The sequence below is a fragment of the Equus asinus genome, chromosome 8 (assembly GCF_041296235.1).
Source record: "Equus asinus isolate D_3611 breed Donkey chromosome 8, EquAss-T2T_v2, whole genome shotgun sequence".
Taxonomy (NCBI): Eukaryota; Metazoa; Chordata; class Mammalia; order Perissodactyla; family Equidae; genus Equus; species Equus asinus.
Window position 1 is genome coordinate 14375069 of NC_091797.1, and position 20292 is coordinate 14395360.

Below are 20292 nucleotides of genomic sequence, written 5' to 3' on the forward strand. Positions count from 1 at the left end.
CTATGCTCAAGTCCAGGGCTCTTCCTACCCAGTCCTCTTTCCTTTCCTGTCTCCTTTGCAGGTGTCACACCTGCCTTGTGGTCTGAAAGCTCTCCTTGCCTCCCTTGGGATCCTTCTATTTATCCTTTGCAGGTGTTTCCCCAATAAATCTCTTGCATGTCTAATTTCATCCTGGCATCTGCTTCTCAGAAGACCTGAACTAAGTCAGAGGAAAAATAAACCTTTATTATATTATACCATGGAGATTTGGGGGTTGTGGCTTAGAGTAGTTAGCCTACTGTACTGTGATGATCAAGGTATGAATATTTCTGAAAGTTGTTCTGTCTCCCCTTTGCATCTGCCTTAGTTTAGGCCTCCTGTGCTGACTGCCCATCTTCCTGAGTGACTCTTCTGCATCTGGCCTTGGTGAGCAACCCAGCTTCAGAAGTCTCCTCCACATCACCTTCACAGTGATCTTTCTACTGTTAACCACCACTTTTTAAACACCTGTACAAGCCCTGAATACATTCTTCTTTCACTTACCCCAACAATCTTGCAAGGAAATTGTTATTAGCTCTATTTTAAGTAAAGGGAGTTGAGATTTAGAAGGGTGACATATCCTGCCCAATGTTACATGACTGGTAACTAACAGAATTGGGATTTGAACCTAGATCTGTCTGTTACCAAAATTTGTGTTCTTTTTACTACCCCAGCATTGCTTGGATTTTAAAAATTGTTTTCCTGCTGCAATACACCACAACAAATGACATTCACATGCATTCCCTACTCCCTTGAGTTTATCTAAGTTCTAATGCAAATTTAGTATATAGACCACAGACTACTCAGGGAAGGGGCATTATATTCTCAAATGTGTATTGTAAATATGTGAGTAAGTAAAAGAGCCACTGAAAGATATTGATCTTCTGCGCATGTTTTCTTCATTCATATTTTCTTTCCTTTTTTTTTTAAAGATTTTTTTATTTTTTCCTTTTTCTCCCCAAAGTCCCCCAGTACATAGTTGTATATTCTTCGTTGTGGGTCCTTCTAGTTGTGGCACGTGGGACGCTGCCTCAGCATGGTTTGATGAGCAGTGCCATGTCCGCGCCCAGGATTTGAACCAACGAAACCCTGGGCTGCCTGCAGCGGAGCACGAGAACTTAACCACTAGGCCACGGGGCCAGCCCCCATATTTTCTTTCCTTTTTAAACTAAAAATGTAATCAGTGGGAAAAATAAAAAGAAAGTGGAAATAAATATAAAATTGTAAACAAACACAATATTTTAATCTCCATTGGTACTAGAGGTTGTACCAGGGGTCTCTCTAAAAGCTGGAACACAGATAAACTTGGATGTGAGCAATGCATGCTATTCCCACAGCTCTGGCGATGACTCCATTTAAAATAACTTTTTTTTTTTCAGTTAGAAAGATTAGCCTTGAACTAACATTTGTTGCCAATCTTTCTCTTTCTTTTTTGGAGGAAGATGAGCCCTGAGCTAACATCTGCTGCCGATCCTCCTCTTTTTGCTGAGGAAGACTGGCCCTGAGCTAACATCCGTGCCCATCTTCCTCTACTTTATATGTGGGACCCCTGCCACAGTATGGCTTGTCAAGTGGTCCCATGTCTGCATCCGGGATCTGAACCGGGGAACCCCAGGCTGCCAAAGCAGAATGTGTGCACTTAACCTCTGCACCACTGGGCTGGCCCTGCCAATCTTCCTCTTTTTTGCTTGAGGAAGACTGTCACTGAGCTAACATCTATACCAATCTTCCTTGATTTTGTGTGTAGGACGCTGCCACAGCATGGCTTGATGAGCAGTGTGTATGTCTTTGTATGCTCCTGTGCACGGGATCTGAAACAGTGAACCCTGGGCCACCAAAATGGAGCACGTGAACTTAACCACTATACCACCAGGTCAGCCCTAAAATAGCATTTAAAAGCAAGGGGCTCAGAGTGCTGTTATATAGAGTTATATCCAAGTATCTGCTTTAATTTATTAAAAGCAAGTCATTTACTATTTCAATTCTTTACTATTATGTTCAAATTTTAAATGCAACCAATACAGAAGCCACCCCCACGCACGGGTGTGAGTACTACCACCCCTCACGTGCTACCTGCACGTCTGATGATGTCATGCCTCGCTAAGTAGCTTTGGAGGCTCCACATCCCCTTGAGAGTAAGGAGAAAATTCCTCAGAGCAGCATTCCAGGCCTTCTGCAAACCGGCCTTGCGGCAGCTCTTGCAGGGTCTCGGCAGCCACACCCGCCTCCAGCCCTAGCGAACCAGTGACAGCCCTCCAGCACGCCGCTCCCTCCTGTCTCTGGGTCTTTGCAAATGCCATCCCTTCTGGAGGAACATCTTTCTCCCACTCTTGTCTTCTGAAAACTCGAAGAATTCCCTAAGATACAGTTTCTATGCCACCTTGTCCATAAACCTCTCCCTGAAACCACCTTCAGACATACCCAACTCCCAGGCTGAATTAGGTGCCCTCCCCACCGCTGCCCTCCCTTCACGCCTTTCTTCTCTACAGCTCCTCCAGCCCCTTCTGCTTCAGCACGCCATTGTAACCGACTATTTACGGATCGCTTCTCCCCGTTAAAGTTGGAGATTGATGTTATATAACTGTATTACTCCAAAATAGTAAGTACTTAGCAAACAAATATTTGCTAAATGAGTGAGTGAATATCAAACAGAGGAAGAAATGAATGAATTAAAAAGTTGGCTTTGCCAGTACACAATTTATGTGTGCTTCATGTCTTTTATAAGGATAATTCATTTGCCAATATAAAATATCAATTTTTGGGCCAGCCCGGTGGCACAGCGGTTGAGTTCACATGTTCCACTCCTCAGCGGCCCGGGGTTGGCTGGTTCAGATCCCAGGTGCAGACATGGCACATATAAAGTGGAGGAAGATGGCCACAGTTGTTAGCTCAGGGCCAGTCTTCCTCAGCAAAAAGAGGAGGACTGGCAGTAGTTAGCTCAGGGCTAATCTTCCTCAAAAACAAAAAATGATAAGGAGATGGCAGCTCTAAGAAGGAATGGCTCCCACATGTTAATTTATTGTGGGGTTCTTCTCATCTGGTGAAATGTGTCATCACTGAATATAGCATTAAAAATATGTAACATTTTACCAGTTCAAGTCTGACAGGGTTAAATTTGACATCCCCCTCTGTTAAGGAGTCTGTGTTTGCCCTTTGCATGCTATTGAGGGTAATGAGAACAGGAGAATTGAAAATTGCAGAGAGAGGCTAAGTTGATTTATATACATAAAATTAATTTGCATATGTACTTGTGAAACAAAGGACTATATCCAGAGGTGGAGGAAGGGGTCTTTGGAGTTTTGCCAGCAGTAGAAAAGAGAGATTCAGAAAGCAGCAGCTTGAATGAACAAAAGCTAGGAATGAGCTGTCCAAACAGGACATTTTTTTTTGCTGAGGAAAATTAGCCCTAAGCTAAGATCTGTGCCAATCTTTCTCTCTTTTTTTTTTTTTTGTTTTTTTTTTTGCTTGAGGAAAACTACCCCTCAGCTAACATCTGTGCCAATCTTACTCCACTTCATACATGGGTCACCACCACAGCATGGCTAACACATGGTGTAGGTCCACGCCCAGGATCCAAACCTGCAGACCTGGGCTGCCAAAGCAGAGCATTCCAAACTTAACCGCTATGCCACGGGGGCAGACCCACGAAATGGGATTTTCAGGAAGTGTAATTTTTTTTCAGGAAGTGTGATAAAACGTCCTTGCCACATTTCCTCCAGGCTTCAGTAAAGACATACATTATTTTTCAAGGTCTTAGGTGTCAGATTTATGTTTCTTTTTAGTGCGGGTGCCAGGTGGCAACAGGCCTCCAAGCAGAAGCAGCCAGGCCTCGATTCGTCTGTCCAGGTTACACAGGTGGCCTGCCTGTTCTGCTGTGGAGCGGCCTGGAATTGCCACCTGACTCGCCTGTTTGTGGTCTGGGCTGGGTGGGGTGGGGGAGGTGAGTCAGGAGAGCGTCACCTACCCACTATCAGCGGGTTCACTGGCCAAGCTGCTCCTAAGTTTCTGTTTGTTTTGTGGGAGGTCCAAGCCATTCCCCAGGTGGGGAAATGTCCCCAGGACAAAGCACAAAGTCTCTGGACCAAAGAACACAAGGTGTGTCACCACTTTCTCCTGCACAATCTCTTTTTGTTTTTTGGTGAAGAAGATTCACCCTGAACTAACATCTGTGCCAGTCTTCTTCTATTTTTTTGCATGTGGGATGCCTCCACAGCACGGCTGGTGAGTGGAGTAGGTCTGTGCCCAGAATCCGAACCCACGAACTGGGGCTGCCAAAGCAGAGTACGCAGAACTTTAACCTCTTGGCCACGGGGCCCAGCCCTGCTGAGTAACTTTTTTTTAATGACTTGATTTCTTTTACTATTAAAATACACTTATAGGGGCTGGCCCAGTGGCCGAGTAGTTGGGTTTGTGTGCTTTGCTTTGGCAGCCCGGGGTTTCACCAGTTCAGATCCTGGGCACAGACCTAACACCGCTCATCAGGCCATGCTGAAGTGGCGTCCCACATAGCTCAACCAGAAGGACCTACAACTAGAATATACAAGTATGTACTGGGCAGGCTTTGGGGAGAAGAAGAAGAACAACAAAGGAGAAGAAGAAGAAGAAACATACAGTTACAACAACTTATGAAAGTGTTGGTAGTGGACACTGCAGTGTTGCTCAGATCCAGGCCCTCCTTTTAGGTCGCCTTTCTCCAGCTGCTGGGAGGGTAGACGGCTGACAGATCCCAACTCAACCCCTCTTCCTGCGATTACCCTCTGCTGAAGAGAGCTGCTTCACCCCAAGGGGCGTCCCACATCCAGTGACTGGTCAGTGTCCTCAGTTGGAGGACAATACGTCAGGGCCACCCCAGTTCCAGAGACCCTCGGGGAATCTGCTGAGGACGATGTTGTGACAGTGTCAGAGCCAAACATCTCTGTGCTCAATCCTTGCTTCTTCACACTCCTACAGATGTTGACCGAAGAGTACCCTCCAACCAGCCTCCAGCATGTTGATCTCCACTGCAGAGTCTGCCTCCCAGGAAACCCAGCTTGTGATGGTGATGGCAGGAGTGATGCAAGAAAGAGATGCTAAAGCTGGGTCACCCACCAGCTGGCTGGAAATAACGACCCCATTGTGGCTGGGTGGATGGATGAAGCCGAGCCCAGAGCAGCAGTGTGGATCGTTGACACTTTCTGGGATGGCATAGCATTGGAAGGGAAGGTACCAGCTGGGGCAATGGAACCAGTATTTGAGAAGCATGAGGGAATTAGTAAAGAGAAAGACAGACAATGGTATCAGAAGGTAGTTGCTGGGGGCAAAAGATGTTCTGAGGATAGACAGGAAAGGCTGAGGTGATTAATCAGCAATTAAAAGCTAAATATAAAAGCCAGAGGACCTCCTTGGCAGAATACAATGAGACTCACCTCTAATAGCTGCAGGGTAGATAAAGCTGAAGCTCAGGCTCAGGACTTAAGCATGAAAGTAGCAGAGCTCCAGAAGAGACTGAGCTCTCAGTGGCAGGTCAGTTACACCTACGTCCAAGCTCTGATTGGAAAGAGTGGGTCCCTGATCAATGGGATGTGGGTGTTTGGATTGATGCAGTGAAAGGCTTGAATATGCATATTCCCCTGAAGCCTCTAGATCTGCAGAAAAGGCCTGCTTCTTCCTGTCAAAGGCTGGTGTTCATCACTCACTTGAGGATGGTGCTGAGGCCTCTGGCTAGCAAGACAAAATGTGTCCCCATCAGAATCTGCCACCATTTTCCTTCTTGCCACTAGACCTATAATAATCCTTTATAGCCAGTAACATAGCCCATTAAGTCACAACAAACCCACTCAGGGATGCATTGAGTCTACAAAGGAGGAAAGTGACCATACATTTACCACACAAAATTGGGGTTCTCTTGCCTGATGCACATAAACAGCCTGTTAATTACGGCATCAGCCTTTGGGAAAAGAGATCAGCTTTATTCTGTGATACTGACCTGCAGGGAGACAGAGGGCATGTGCCATCAGATCTGTCTCCCTGATTCAAGATTGGGGCAAAATTTAAGAGGCTAGGGAGAACAGGCTGGCATGCAAAAATGCTGGTGGGACAGGTTTTGAGTGGTGGGCTTCAAACACTTGTGGGGGCCAGCCCTGGTGGCCTACTGGTTAAGTTCAGTGTGCTCTGCTTCAGTGGCCTGGGTTCAGCTCCCACATGCAGAAGCACACTGCTCATCTGTCAGTAGTCATGCTGTGGCGGTGGCTCACATAGAAGAACTAGAAGGACTTAGAACTAGAATATACAACAATGTACTGGGTCTTTGGGGAGGCAAAAAAGAGAGAGAGAGAGAGGAAGATTGGCAACACATGTTAGCTCAGGGTGAATCTTTCCCAGTAAAAAAAAAAAATTATGGTAAGGTTTTAAACATTTATGACAGGGTTCTAAATATTTATGGGGTTCTAAATATTTATGAGCTTCTAAACTTTTATGACAGGGTTCTAAACATTTTTCATGAGGTGTGGAAGGAATTTTAACCCCAGATCTTCTTGATGAGGGACCCTTTGCTTCTGATAAGAGTCCAACTTTCAAGTTCCACTGTGTTCTGGTCCTCGGGTTCCATGGGGAGGAGGATCTTTGGTTCTGCGGTCATTTCAGGTCACAATGTCTTCTTCCGTGCATGTTCTGGCTGTGTGACTTTGCACTTTTTCTGCAAAGCAATTCTTAATCACTCTGTTGATAAGAGATGGGGTCAGTTGAACTTGTCCTAGAGGGACTGCGGTTACAATACCCTGAAGGAGATGCAGGACCTGGCCAGGATGTACCGCGGAGCTAGGACAGCATGTATGGGATTGGATTCTGAGGGTGTGGGACAAGGGGAAGTAGATCATAAAGTTGGCTAGGGGAGTGTTGATTGATATGGGAGCATTCTCCTGGGCTATAGGATGGCTATAGATGGGCAGCCAACAAGACCCTGGCAAGGACCCCAGTACACACTGCTAGGATGGCTCTTAGACACTTGGAGAAAGTGGTGCCCACATTCAATGAGGAATAGATGCCAGAACTTCTCTTGCAGACAGTAGAAAAAGGAACCAAATTTCTCAGAGAAGGGGGCATGTTTGAGTGGATTTATTACGTAAGGCCGGAAACCTCACCAGATGACTATTTTCCAAGTGAATGCTCAGAGGACGTTCCATTTACCAAAGCAAGAAAGGAAGGATCTGGTAAGAGGGACATCAGATTCACTGAGAAATGCACTGGTGGCTCTCTTTTATATTCCAGAGCTTACGGCAGGAGATGTCATTACAAAACTAGGGTCCTTGACAATAACGGGGATGGTAATAGCCTGAAATATTAGAGATCGTGGCAGTGCCTAACCATTAGAGGCAAGGTGGGTTTAATTGTTTCAGTGAAAGGCAAGGTTGGAGAGGTGCTAAGAGCGGCCTGCCCCACAGAAAGCTATGGAGATGGTTAATAGAATAGAGCAGTCCTATAGGCAAGACAGATGGGCAGCCAACAAGAGTATTGTTCAATGTACCCAACCAAAATAATCAAAGATGAATGATCAAGAGGCTGAGGGCAGCTGTCCCAATAAAAACTCATGATCCCTTGCTTAGTTTCCATATCTGAGTCTGTTTTCACACCCAGAACTCTTGACTGAACCACAGAAGACACTAAGCACTAAGCAGAGAGAATGACTCAATCAGTTGACATCAGCCAGCCTCTGTGTTGTGCCTCAGTGTTGGCATAACAACATAGCCATGGTGGCAGGGATGGAGAATATACATGGGCTCAACCACATGGGCTCCCACTTAGCAAGACAGCTGGAGCTACTGCTGCTACCAGAGCTGCTGCTCCAACCTGCCAGCACTAGAGACCAATTCTATGTCCCCAGTTCGCACCATCCCTTGGGGGAAACCAACCAGCCATTTAGTGGCAAGTTAACTTCACTAGACTCCTTCTACTCTGGAAGTGGAAACTATTAGTCTTGATTGGAATCAACAAATATTCCAGCTCTGTTTTCCTTTCCTGTTTACAGAGCTCCAGAAAGCACCATTATCCAAAGGCTTACAGGGAGTTTGATTCAGAAAGAGGGGATCCTGCAAAGGAATAAGGGGCACACTTCATAGCAAATAAGGCGTGGTAGCAGGTACATGACCATGGGAATCACTGGCCCCATCCCAAACTGCATCACATAGGTAGATAGCAATGGAATGGCTTATTGAGATGCCACTGAAAGGCCAGCTTGGAGGCGATGCCTTACACTGCATACCCTAAATCAACAACCATGATATGGCACAGTGTCCCTAATAGTTAGATTACATAGATCTGAAAACCAAGAGGTGGAAGTAGGAGAGGCCCTGCTTCCCCCAGAGACCCACTGGGAGAATTTTTGCTCCTGTTCCCGCAACTCTGGGCTCTGAGAGTTCAGATATCTTGACTCCCAGGAAGAAGATGTGAAACATCCAAGAGTGTATAGCAAGAATTCCATTCAAGTTTCATCTGCTGCCCAATCATGTTGATACTGGCTCAACATAAGTTTAACATAAGGGAAGCCATACTGTAGAAAAGAAATGATATTGTAAATTTGGATGACCTCTGATTAACTAACCCAGACAAGCTCTGTAGATTTTATGGCTCCTCCCAGATGCTAAAAGTTGGAAACTTTGTTCTTTTGAGTTCCTTAGGAATGTGATGATCCCTGGGCAGAGAGCCTATGCTGATAACCACCACTAATGTCAACTGAAAGATCAGGGTATGGGACACTGCTCTGATCGCTGACGCATATCCAGTAAAACAAAGGACTATCAGGAACTAAGACCAGAGGTCTGCTCCCACCCAGAGACCAGATGGAGGTCCCCACCTGGAGACCAGATGCCTCCCCCACCCGGAGACCAGCCCCCTATGTAACTGGCCTGTAGTCTTTGTTCTGTAAGATGGTTCTTTTGGACATTAGTTGACCATCTTCCCTCTTGCTAGGAAGCTGTAATAAAAAGTCCTTTCTCTCCTATGAACTTGCCTCCTGACTATTGGCATGTCTTGTGGCGGGCAGACAACTCCACCTTGGGCAGTAACAGCTTCAGGTTCCTCATGCCAAGAAATCAGCAGGTGTAGAAAGAAGTCACCTGCCTCAAGGGGTATTTGGCCCTAATCATCTGGAGGAGGTAGGACTGTTGTTATCTAATGGGGACCTTCTGGGGAGTCCAACTTGTGACAGTTTTTAATTGTATCAATCTCACCTCCCTAATACATCTACTTTATTTTTTTCTGTGTTTCTCCCTAGTAGGTATATATTTGCATATATACATATATATATTTGCATATATACATATATATTTTGCTTAACTATTATCTTTGTGTAGGTGTATTTTTGTGTTTTTTAACTTAACACTACCTCATTAAACAGTGTTTTCAATATTATTACGTAGTATTCATAATTACAATTTTAACATCAGTATAACATTCCCTTCAGTTGACGTAGCTTAATTTTTTAAAAATCATCCTTCTATTTTTGAACACTTAGGTTTATTTTTATTGTTTTAGAGTAGATCTTACATAAAATTAGTCTCTTTCTTCAGATGGCTATCTTCTTCAATTGAATTAACTCCTTATATAAATCCTGTGTAGTGGGATAATCGAGTAAAAGGATGTGAACATCTATCTTTAGGTCTCTTGGTACCTGTTACCAAATTGCTGTCCAAAAAAATTATAGCAATTTAGGGGCCAGCCCTGTGGCCAAGTGGTTAAGTTCGCACGCTCCACCTCAGCGGCCTGGGGTTTCGCCGGTTCGGATCCTGGGCGTTGACATGGCACCGCACATCAGGCCACGGTGAGGCAACATCCCACATGCCACAACTAGAAGGACCCACAACTAAAAAGATATACAGTTATATATTGGGGGGATTTGGGGAGAAAAAAAGCAGAAAAAAAATTATAACAATTTATACTGCAGCATCAAGGAGCATTTCAGCAGTATCTCCTGTCATTAGAAATTATCACTATAGAATTTGTTGGTAGTTTAATAAACGTAAAATAGCACCTCATAATTAAATTCCTTCATACTTTGTGTCCTTTCTGCAAATTGTGGCTGAGATTGTAATGTTTATTGTTATCTGAATTTCCTCTTGTGTGTTAATGTTCCTGGGAATGGTGACACCATTTTAATAAATTGAGAAGCACTGTCTCACAACCATCCCCAAAGTAGAAAAGAACTGAAAGGATTTCTGATGTGTGAAATTCAAGTAGAAGCCACTTCATAATCTACTGGGAAGAGCACTAGACTCAGAGTCAGTCGATGCAGCCTTGAGTCCTGGCTGAGTCAGCTGCTACTTGTGCAATTTTGGGAATATTTTACACCACCAATGAAACTGAAAAACCTCAAATTAGGCCAGACCCTCTTTTGATTCCTTTTTTATTTCTTTTTTGCAAAGAAGGTTGGAAATGACAGAAAACAAAAATAGAAACCGTTCAGAAGGGTTTCAGTCTCCCTTTATGCCCTACAAAATGCTGTATTGGGCAATACCCAGAAGTACCCACATGGCTTCTGCCCTCCACCTGGAGGTTGGACTTTTCAACTCTCAGGATGTCCAGGGCATGGAGCTGACCAGGACAGTCCACTTAGTCTTGGGCGGATGGCCTTTGGTGATAGAGAGGTCGGTGGGCATCTGAAGCCGACACTTGCTTGGCAGAACAGAGAACTAGGCCAAGGCAGGAAGGTGTTCTGACCTGAAAACGTTATGTTCCAGTTAAAATGTCCATACTACGCAAAGCAATCTACAGATTCAGTGCAATCCCAATCAGAATCCCAGTGACATTATTCATGGAAATAGAACAAAGAATCCTAAAATTCATATAGGGCAACCAAAGACCCCGAATTGCTAAAGTGATCCTGAGAAAAAAGAGCAAAGCTGGAGGCATCACAATCCCTGACTTCAAAATGTACTACAAAGTCATAGTGATCAAAACGGCATGGTACTGATACAAAAACAAGCACACAGATCAACGGAACAGAACTGAAAGTCCCGAAATAAAACCACACATCTACGGACAGCTAATCTTCGACAAAGGTGCCGAGAACATACAATGGAGAAAAGATAGTCTCTTCAATAAATGGTTTTGGGGAAAAAGGTTAGCCACATGCAAAAGAATGAAAGTAGACCATTATCTCATGCCATACACAAAAATAAACTCCAAAGGGATCAAAGACTTGAAGATAAGTCCTGAAACCGTAAAACTCCTGGAAGATAATATAGATAGTATACTCTTTGACATCAAACTTAAAAGGATCTTTTCGAATACCATGTCTTCTCAGACAAGGGAAGCGAAAGAAAAAACAAACAAGTGGGACTTCATCAGACTAAAGAGCTCTGAAAGGAGAAAGAAACTAGGATCAAAGCCAAAAGACAACCCACCAACTGGGAGAAAATATTTGCAAATCATACATCCTACAAGAAGTTAATCTCCATAATATATAAGGAATTCACACAACTGAAGAACAACAAAAACAGCCCGATCAAAAAATGGGCAGAGGATACGAACAGATATTTTCCCAAAGAAGATATACAGGTGGCCAATAAACACATGAAAAGATGTTCAGCATCGCTAATCATCAGGGAAATGCAAATCAAAACCACACTAAGGGAGTCAGCCTGGTGGTACAGCAGTTAAATTCGCATGTTCCGCTTCAGTTCCTGGGATTTGCCGGTTCGCATCCTGGGTGTGGAGCTATGCACCGCTCGTGAAGCTATGCTGTGGAGGCATCCCACATATAAAGTAGAGGAAGATGGGGGCAGATGTTAGCTCAGGGCCAGTCTTCCTCAGCAAAAAAAGAGGAGGATTGGTGGCAGATGTTAGCTCAGGACTAATCTTCTTCAGAAAAACTACACTAAGATACCACCTTACACCTGTTAAAATGGCTATAATCACTAAGACTAAAAATAACAAATGTCTGAGAGGGTGTGGATAAAAGGGAACCCTTATACACTGCTGGTGAGAATGCAAACTGATGCAACCACTATGGAAAACAGTATGGAGATTCCTCAAAAAGCTAAAAATAGAACTACCATATGACCCAGCTATCCCACTACTGGGTATCTACCCAAACAACTTGAAATCAACAATCCAAAGTAACATATGCACCCCTATGTTCATTGCAGCACTACTCACAATAGCCAAGACATGGAAGCAATCAAAGTGCCCATCGATTGATGATTGGATAAAGATGTGAGATATATATACATATGTATACACACACACACAATGGAATACTACTCAGCCACAAAAAAAGACAAAATCATCCCATTTGCAACAACATGGATGGACCTGTAGGGTATTAAGCTAAGGGAAATAAGCCAGACTGAGAAAGACAAACACCGGATGATTTCACTCATATGTGGAATATAAACAAACACATGAACAAAGAAAACAGTTCAGTGGTCACCAGGGGAAGGGGGGTGGGGTGGGCACAGGAGGTGAAGGGGAGCACTTATGTGCTGACAGACAAGAAATAACATACAACTGAAATTTCACAACGAGGTAAACTTTTATGAACTCAATAAAAAAAAAAACCAAAAAAACATTATGTTCCATGGTCTCAAAAAATTTATGAGAAATAGGGCTCGTTGACATTAATGCCAGTTGACATTAACAGACACTTGGCAAATGATAGTTATTTTAACTTATTTAGGATTGGATTATCAGTTTTTCTTTAATTTTTCAACAAACATTTATTGAGGCACTAAGCTGAGTGCTGGGGATATAAAAGTGAATCAAACAGTTCCTGCCTCAAGGAAGATCATAATTTAACAATGGAGACAGCCACTTGAAAGATTAGAACCACAATATGTAATTATAACTTTAAGACAGTGTGGCGACCACAGCTGTAAAAGTATACACAATGGCTCTCTTCTCTTGTTGTCAATTATGTGCTTTAGAATTTCAAAATATCCTGTACATTTGATTAGCAAGCAAAATAAAGAAATTGGAGGCTGAAAAATTGGAAAAGAGAAAGCAAAAATATCATTATCTAAAAGCAATAAAACTATATATCTGAAACCCCCAAGAAAGCTAACTAAAAAACTTACTATAAACAGTAAAAGAATATAGTAAGGTGGTTCCATTCAAAATTAATATACAGAAATAACCAACCTTCATAGATAAAATCAGTCAGAAATATACAGAAAAGACTCCTCCTTACCAAAAAATCTTTTAAAGATAAAATAGCTAGGTATAAATTTAATAATAGATACATAATACCTACATAGAGAAAATTTTAGAACGCCAGCGAGGAACCCAGAAGATACTTTGAACAAATGCAAAGTCAGAGCATATTCTCGTAGAGGATGATGACTCAATGTCGTAAATATGTCTGTTCTCTCTAAATTAGTCTATGCACTTAATCCAGTCATCCCTCCCTCAAATTTAATTAGCAAGCTGATCTAAAGTTTATATAGCAAGATAAGCAAGCAAGAATAACCAGGAAAATTTTGAAGTTAGTAAGAAGGGACTAATTATTGTTGTCGTTAGTACTGTTGAGTCAATTCCGACTCCCAGCGCCCCTGTCTTCAGCATGGCGGAATCCTGCCCAGGCTTTTTGCATCACCCTCTCATCTTCCGGCGCTATATCAGATAATGCTCCACTGCTATTCATAGGGTTTTCATGGCTGATTTATTTGGAAGTGGGTGGCCAGTTCTTTCTTCCTAGTCTCTCTTAGTCTGGAAGCTGAAACCTGTCCCCCATGGGTGACTTTGCTGGTTTTTGAAATCCTTGTGGCATAGATTTCAGCATCACAGCAACACACAGCCACCACGGTATGACAACGACAGACAGGTGGTGTGGTTTCCTGACCAGGAAATGAACCTGGGCTGTGGCAGAGAGAGTAACAAATTTTAACCACTAGACCACCAGAGAAGGGACTAGCCCTAGCACATATTAAAATCTATTATAAAACCATAAGTTTTGAAACAGTATCCTACTGATCTATGAAGAAATAGATCAATGGAGTAGAATAGAGAAGTCCAGGAATGGATCCAAATACATGTAGAATTTTGTATGTAATAAAGGTGACAAAGAGATGTATCAGTTAACATGTGGTGTTAGGAAGGCAGTGTAGAGGATGCTGCAGTGGGCCATATGCATCCCCCCTTCAGGACCACAGCACTGTTTCCCCCAGCTGCTGGCAGTGTTGTCTGCTGAAAGCTCCTGGCTGAGTTCCTCCCAAGGAATTGCTCTCAGCCAAAGGGAGCTGCTTCATCTAAAGCTACAGCCCTGGGGTCAGTCACATCCATGGACTGGTTGATGTGGGAGAACGAATGCCTGGCCCTCTGCCTTCAATTTAAGACATCTCCGAAAGGCCCCTCCAGGTCCAGAGCTCAGGGAATTGGCTGAAGCTCTGTTGCTCCTGCATCCCAACTCCACTTCTCCCTCTGCCCAATTTTGCTTCTTTCACTCCTTATAGGTGTGATTACTGAGACTGCTCCCCAGCAAACTTCTTGCACTCAAATCTCTGTCCCATAATCATGCCATGCTGTGGTAGGCATCCCACATATAAAGTAGAGAAAGACGGGCACAGATGTTAGCTCAGGGCCAGTCTTCCTCAGCAAAAAAGAGGACGATTGGCGGCAGATGTTAGCTCAGGGCCAATCTTCCTCAAAAAGATAAATAAATAAAAAGAAAAGAAATTCTGACCCATGCTACAACATGGATGAACTTTGAAGACATTAGGCTAAATGAAATAAGCCAGTGGCAAAAAAAGACAAATACTGTCTGATTCTGATACCAGCTCAACACAAGATTGACATAAGGGAAGCCATATTGTAGAAAAGAAACCATATTATAACATTGAATGATCTCTGGTTAACTAACCCAGACATGCTCTGTAGAGTTTATGGCCCCTCCTAGCTGCTTTAAGTTGATAACTTTGTTCTTTTGAGTTCCTTAGGAATATGATGACCCCTGGGCAGAGGGCCTATGCTAATAGACATCATCAATGTCAACTGAAAGATCAGGGTATAGGGTGTTGCTCCATTCTCTGATGCATATCCAGGAAAACAAAGAACTATCAGGAACTGGGATGAGATGTCTGCTCCCCCTGAAGATCACATGGAGGCCTCACCTGGACACCGGCCCCGTATATAACTGGCCTGCAGTCTTTGTTCCATAAGATGGTTCTTTCAGACATGAGTCAGCCATCTTCCCCCTTGCTAACAAGCTGTAATAAAAAACCCTTTCTCTCCCACCAACCTGCCTCTCAGCTATGGGTATGTCTCGCAGTGAGCAGACACCCCTCACCCCCCCCCCCACCCCTGCCCACCCCTTAGGTGGTAACAATTCCACTTACATGAGATACTTAGAGCAGTTAAATTCCTAGAGACAGAAAGTGGAATGGTGGTTACCAGGGCTACGGGGCGGGAGGAATGGGGAGTTGATATTTAACAGGTACAGAGTTTCTGTTTGGGATTTCTGTTCTAGAAATGGATAATGACAATGGTTGCACAACATGGTGACTGTACTTAATTGTACACTTTGTTAAAAAAGAAATAACAGGCCTCAAATGGAGTCATTTGTCCCCATGACAGCAAAGCAAGGCTTAATTACAGTTTCAATCTAGCCCTGGAATGTGACCTTTTTAAAGATTTTATTTTTTCCTTTTTCTCCCCAAAGCCCCCTGGTACATAGTTGTGTATTCTTCGTTGTGGGTTCTTCTAGTTGTGGCATGTGGGACGCTGCCTCAGCGTGGTCTGATGAGCAGTGCCATGTCCGTGCCCAGGATTCGAACTAACGAAACACTGGGCTGCCTGCAGCGGAGCGCACAGACTTAACCACTCGGCCACGGGGCCAGCCCCTGGAATGTGACCTTTTTAACAGTCAATCTGAAATTTACTGATTAACGCTGGTGAGGTAATCTGCATGATAAAACCCCAGCCTTCTCTTTCCCCTAAAATAAGATGTCCTGGCCTGAAACAATTCTTTCTTTTCTTTTGCTAATAACTTCCTTACCCCAACCTCCTTCTGCCTATAAATCCTTCTATTTTCTGCAACTGCTTGGACCACCCTTCTCTTTGCTGGATGAGATGCTGCCCAAATCACGAATCATTTAATAAAGTCAATTAGATCTTCAAATTTACTCGTTTGAATTTTGTTTTTTCACAACTTAAAAATAGTTAAAATGGTAAATTTTATGTTATATACATTTTACCACAATAAAAAAATAAACAAAATTCTGTTTGGCAAGACCCACCAAAATGAAAAGAAACAAAATATTTGTAACTTCTATCATAACAAAGGGTTAATTTCCCTACAAAGCAATAAGGAAAAGACCCAAAGCACAATAAAAAAATGGGAAAATGACAGGAACAGAGAATTTAGAGAAAAAATAAAAATGGTTCTTAATGTATAAAATTATGCTCAACTTCACTCATAAAAAGAGAAATAGACGGGGCTGGCCCCACTGTCCACTGGTTAAGTTTGTGTACTTTGCTTTGTCGGCCCAGGGTTCGCTGGTTCGGATCCCGCGCACGGCCCTACGCACCACTCATCAAGCCATGCTGTGGCAGGTGTCCCACATATAAGACAGAGGACGATGGGCACCGCTGTCCTGACTTTCTCTCTCTGTGCTCCTATATTCCATCTATGAACAATTATTTCTTGATTTAGAGAGAAAAAAATGTAAATTCACGCTCTAATTACCCCAGATAGTTGAAGATAAAAAATAAAATAAAATAAACCCCTAGTTCAAATTGTTCCAAAGTTTCAAAGGAAACATATTGCTTGTGTTTTCACACTTTTCCCAGTATAGGTTACTTAGTGTATTCATGTCAGATTCTCTATGTTTCCTCATCTGTGTCAGCCATGGTTCAAATAGTGACTACTTATAATTAATAATGTGTAGTGATGGATATAAAAACCAAAAAACATTAAAAAATTAAAAATTAAATCAATTAATTAAATTAATTTTAAATTTTAAATTAAAAAGTTAAAAATATAAAAAATAAAAAATAGGATCCTTGCTTTCAAAGAGCCCTTAGAATCACAAGCGTGGCTAGGCACAAGGGTCTCTAGGCCATTTCCCTGAACTCCGTCTCTGTTCTCTGCCCAGTTCACCGTCTACCCTGCCGTCCATCTCCCACTGCCGTCCGCATGTCTCACGGCCGTTCTCGATGGCTCCAAGTTACTCTCAGAACAGCTCTCAAGGCCCTCCACAAGGCAGTCTGAATCCGCCTATCTAATTGGGTGTTTCACCATTTCCAGGAGGGGATCAGGCAGCCAGGCTAGTGTTTCAACTGTTCCAAGACCAGCAAACCTGTCTTCACAACCCGGCTTCTCCTCATGCTGCTCCCCCAGCTCAGAGGGCCCAGGCCCCTCTTCTCCATCTATCTAAATCCTGTCCATCCCGCCTCTTCCTTGAAACTCTCTCAATGCCTCCCTTAGGGGTCCATGTCTCTTTTCTGATTCCTCTTTTTCTTTTTTTTAAGACTTTAATTTTTTAGAGAAATTTTAGGTTCACAGCAAAATTGAGAGGAGAGTACAGAGATTTTCCATATACCTTCTGTCCCCCCCCACATGCATACCCTCCCCCATTATCAACAACCCCTGCCAGAGTGGCACATTTACTATAACTGATGTACACACATTGACACATCATTATCACCCAAAGTCCACAGTTTACATCAGGGTTCATTCCTGGTGATGTACCTTCTATGGATTTGGACAAAAGTGTAATGACATGTATCCACCATTGTAGTATCAGTCAGAGTATTGTGATTTCCTTTTAATTCTAGGCATTTTCACATTGCTATTTAACTGCTCTAGGAGTGTGTGTCTTTCCTCTCTCATTTATAAGCAAATGCTTAATGAACACTTATCATCTGTCAGACAATGTGATTGGCACGGGATATACAGCAGTGAACATCACAGACCTGGTTTCTATGCTCCTGGTGTTTATAATTAAATGAGGCAAGATAGACTGTAAGTAAATAAACAAAGTAATTTCAAACGATAAGTGCTGCAAAGGCAAAACGAGAAACCTAAAAAGCATTAGGAAGTTCTAAAAGAATAACAGAGGGGACCTAAATCAGATGGGGTGGAGGGTGAGGGCAGGGTGTAGTCAGAGAGGGTCTCCACGGAAGTGACATTTGAACAGATAAATGTCTGTTTAATGAATGGATAGGAGTTGGGCAGCCAGAAGAAGGGTGGCGGGAAGAATAGTCTAAGGAACAGCATCTGCAAAGGCCCTGAGGTGGGAAGGAAGGAGTTCAGTGAATTTGAGGAACTGAAAGAGGCCAGGGAAGGCAAAGGACAGTTGGGAAAGAACTCCTTCTAATCGACTAGACCTTGAACTCCTTAAGCCCAGGGACCTCATTTTATCTGCTGTATATCACCCCTCACTCCCACCCTGAGAACCGAGCACAGCACTTAACACATAGTAGAAGTACCAATATATTGAAGGATTTAAGTATTGAATCACGATCTTACTAAGGCATCAAGAGAGACATGGGAAATTAGAGTAAAGTATGAAATAATGCATAATCAAACAGAGCTACTTTAGGCTCTGGTGGGTCCCAAGCTCTCTTACTCTTAGAGGCCCTACCACCCCCACATCGCTCAACACATGCTAAAATGAACCCACAGTTTGCATCAAACATTATGTATATGTTACTATAATATATACTATGCACTATATAGCATTATTTATATGCTACTAAGAGTAGAATTGAGTGCAGTAAATTGCTTTCCATAAATTTGTGGACATTTAGATACATATATTAATTTTAATTTTGCAAGGTGTTTTTATTTTCTTTTTTTTAAGGAAGATCAGATCTGAGCTAACATCTGCTGCCAATCCTCTTCTTTTTGCCGAGGAAGACTGGCCCTGAGCTAACATCTGTGCCCATCTTCCTCCACTTTATATGTGGGACGGCTGCCACAGCATGGCTTGCCAAGCAGTGCCACGTCCGCACCCAGGATCCGAACCGGCCCACCCTGGGCCGTCGAAGTGGAACGTGTGCACCTAACTGCTGCACCACCGGGCGGCCCCAGTAATTTTGCAAGGTTTTTTAAACCAATTTTTTTCGTAGGCCCTCAACATTCTTTTAGACTCTAGTGCTTAGGTCCTGAGCATTTTCCATAATAGGAACAAGGCCCTGCAATCCAGGGCCGCACTGAGTAGAACAGACAACAAATGCTGTGGGGATTCGGGGAGAGGGGACCTCAGGAGGAGCAGGAAGCCCCAAGTGCTCTGTCTGGTAACCTGTTGCCCTGCCTGGCCAACACTGGAGCTCCTAGGAAACAAAGGAATAAGAAGCCAGTCTGGGCCTAACTCAGACCCCAAAACAGAGACTAGCAGATCACTTTGAAGCAACAGGAGTCTTGGTAAGAAGGAACCATGCCATTTTAAAGTATGGAGGACCCAGGCAGACAAATTTTATGAAGGCAACATCAAACCATTCAGGAAAGAAACGCAGGTCTGATTACCTGGCCTGAGACACTGGACAGGAAGATGTCCGCAGAGGTAAAGAAAACTGTCAAAAACCCAACCCTGGGGACACAATGAACAATGGGAAGGCAGGAAGCAGAGAGCTGGAGGGCCTGAGTAGGTTGACAGGCCCCTCGTTAGTGAGTCAGATTTGAAAAAGGCCACACTGGGAAATGAGGGCACAGACACAATCAAAGTGTCTGAGGCTGTTCCGTCTGCCAGAACAAAATGCCAGACTGGGTGGCTTCGACAACAGAAATCTGTCACTCGCAGCTCTGGAGGCTGGGAAATCCAAGATGAAGGTGTGGACAAGGTAGGTTTCGCTCCACCTCTTCTGAGGCCTCTTCTTTGGCTCGTGGGCTGCCATCTTGCTGGGTGCCCACTTGACCTCTGCGTGGGCATGGGGCAGGGAGGGAGTGGAGAGCAAGCTCTCGCCGCCTCTTCTTATAAGGGCACTAGTCACATCGTGACCTCATGTAACCCTACCTACCTCCCCGAGGCCCCATGTCCAAAGGCCATCACACTGGGAGGTGGGGCTTCAACCAGGAATTTTGAGGGGACATAATTCAGACCAGAGAAGAGGAGCAAGGGAATGAGCTGACACTTGAGAAAAACAGGTACAATTATTTTTTTAAAAGGCTGTGTCATAGTACAGAAAAGAGCAGGGGCTTCAGATCCAGACAGAGCTGGCTGAATCCCATTTACTAACCACGTGAACTTGGATAAGTTACTTAACATCTCTGAGCCTCAGTTTCCACAGCTGTAAAATGGAGATAAAAATGCATGCATTATGGGGTTGTTGAAAGAATTAATAAGATAGACGGTTTAAAGTACCTGG

The 20292-nt window shown here is 43.6% G+C and overlaps 1 long non-coding RNA gene across 2 annotated transcripts in view; it reads left to right on the forward strand.

Moving 5' to 3' along the window:
- The window catches only part of LOC139046052 (uncharacterized), a 19826-nt gene extending 10841 nt beyond the window's left edge, over positions 1–8985 (forward strand). Inside the window, exons 2-3 of one of the 2 annotated variants that reach the window (XR_011505612.1) lie at positions 4969–5220; positions 8670–8985. This is a non-coding gene — a long non-coding RNA (uncharacterized lncRNA). Of the gene's footprint in view, positions 1–346; positions 926–4968; positions 5221–8669 lie in introns of those variants that run through there. The other variant, XR_011505611.1, reaches the window with a different exon arrangement.
- Positions 8986–20292: the final 11307 nt, after the last annotated feature.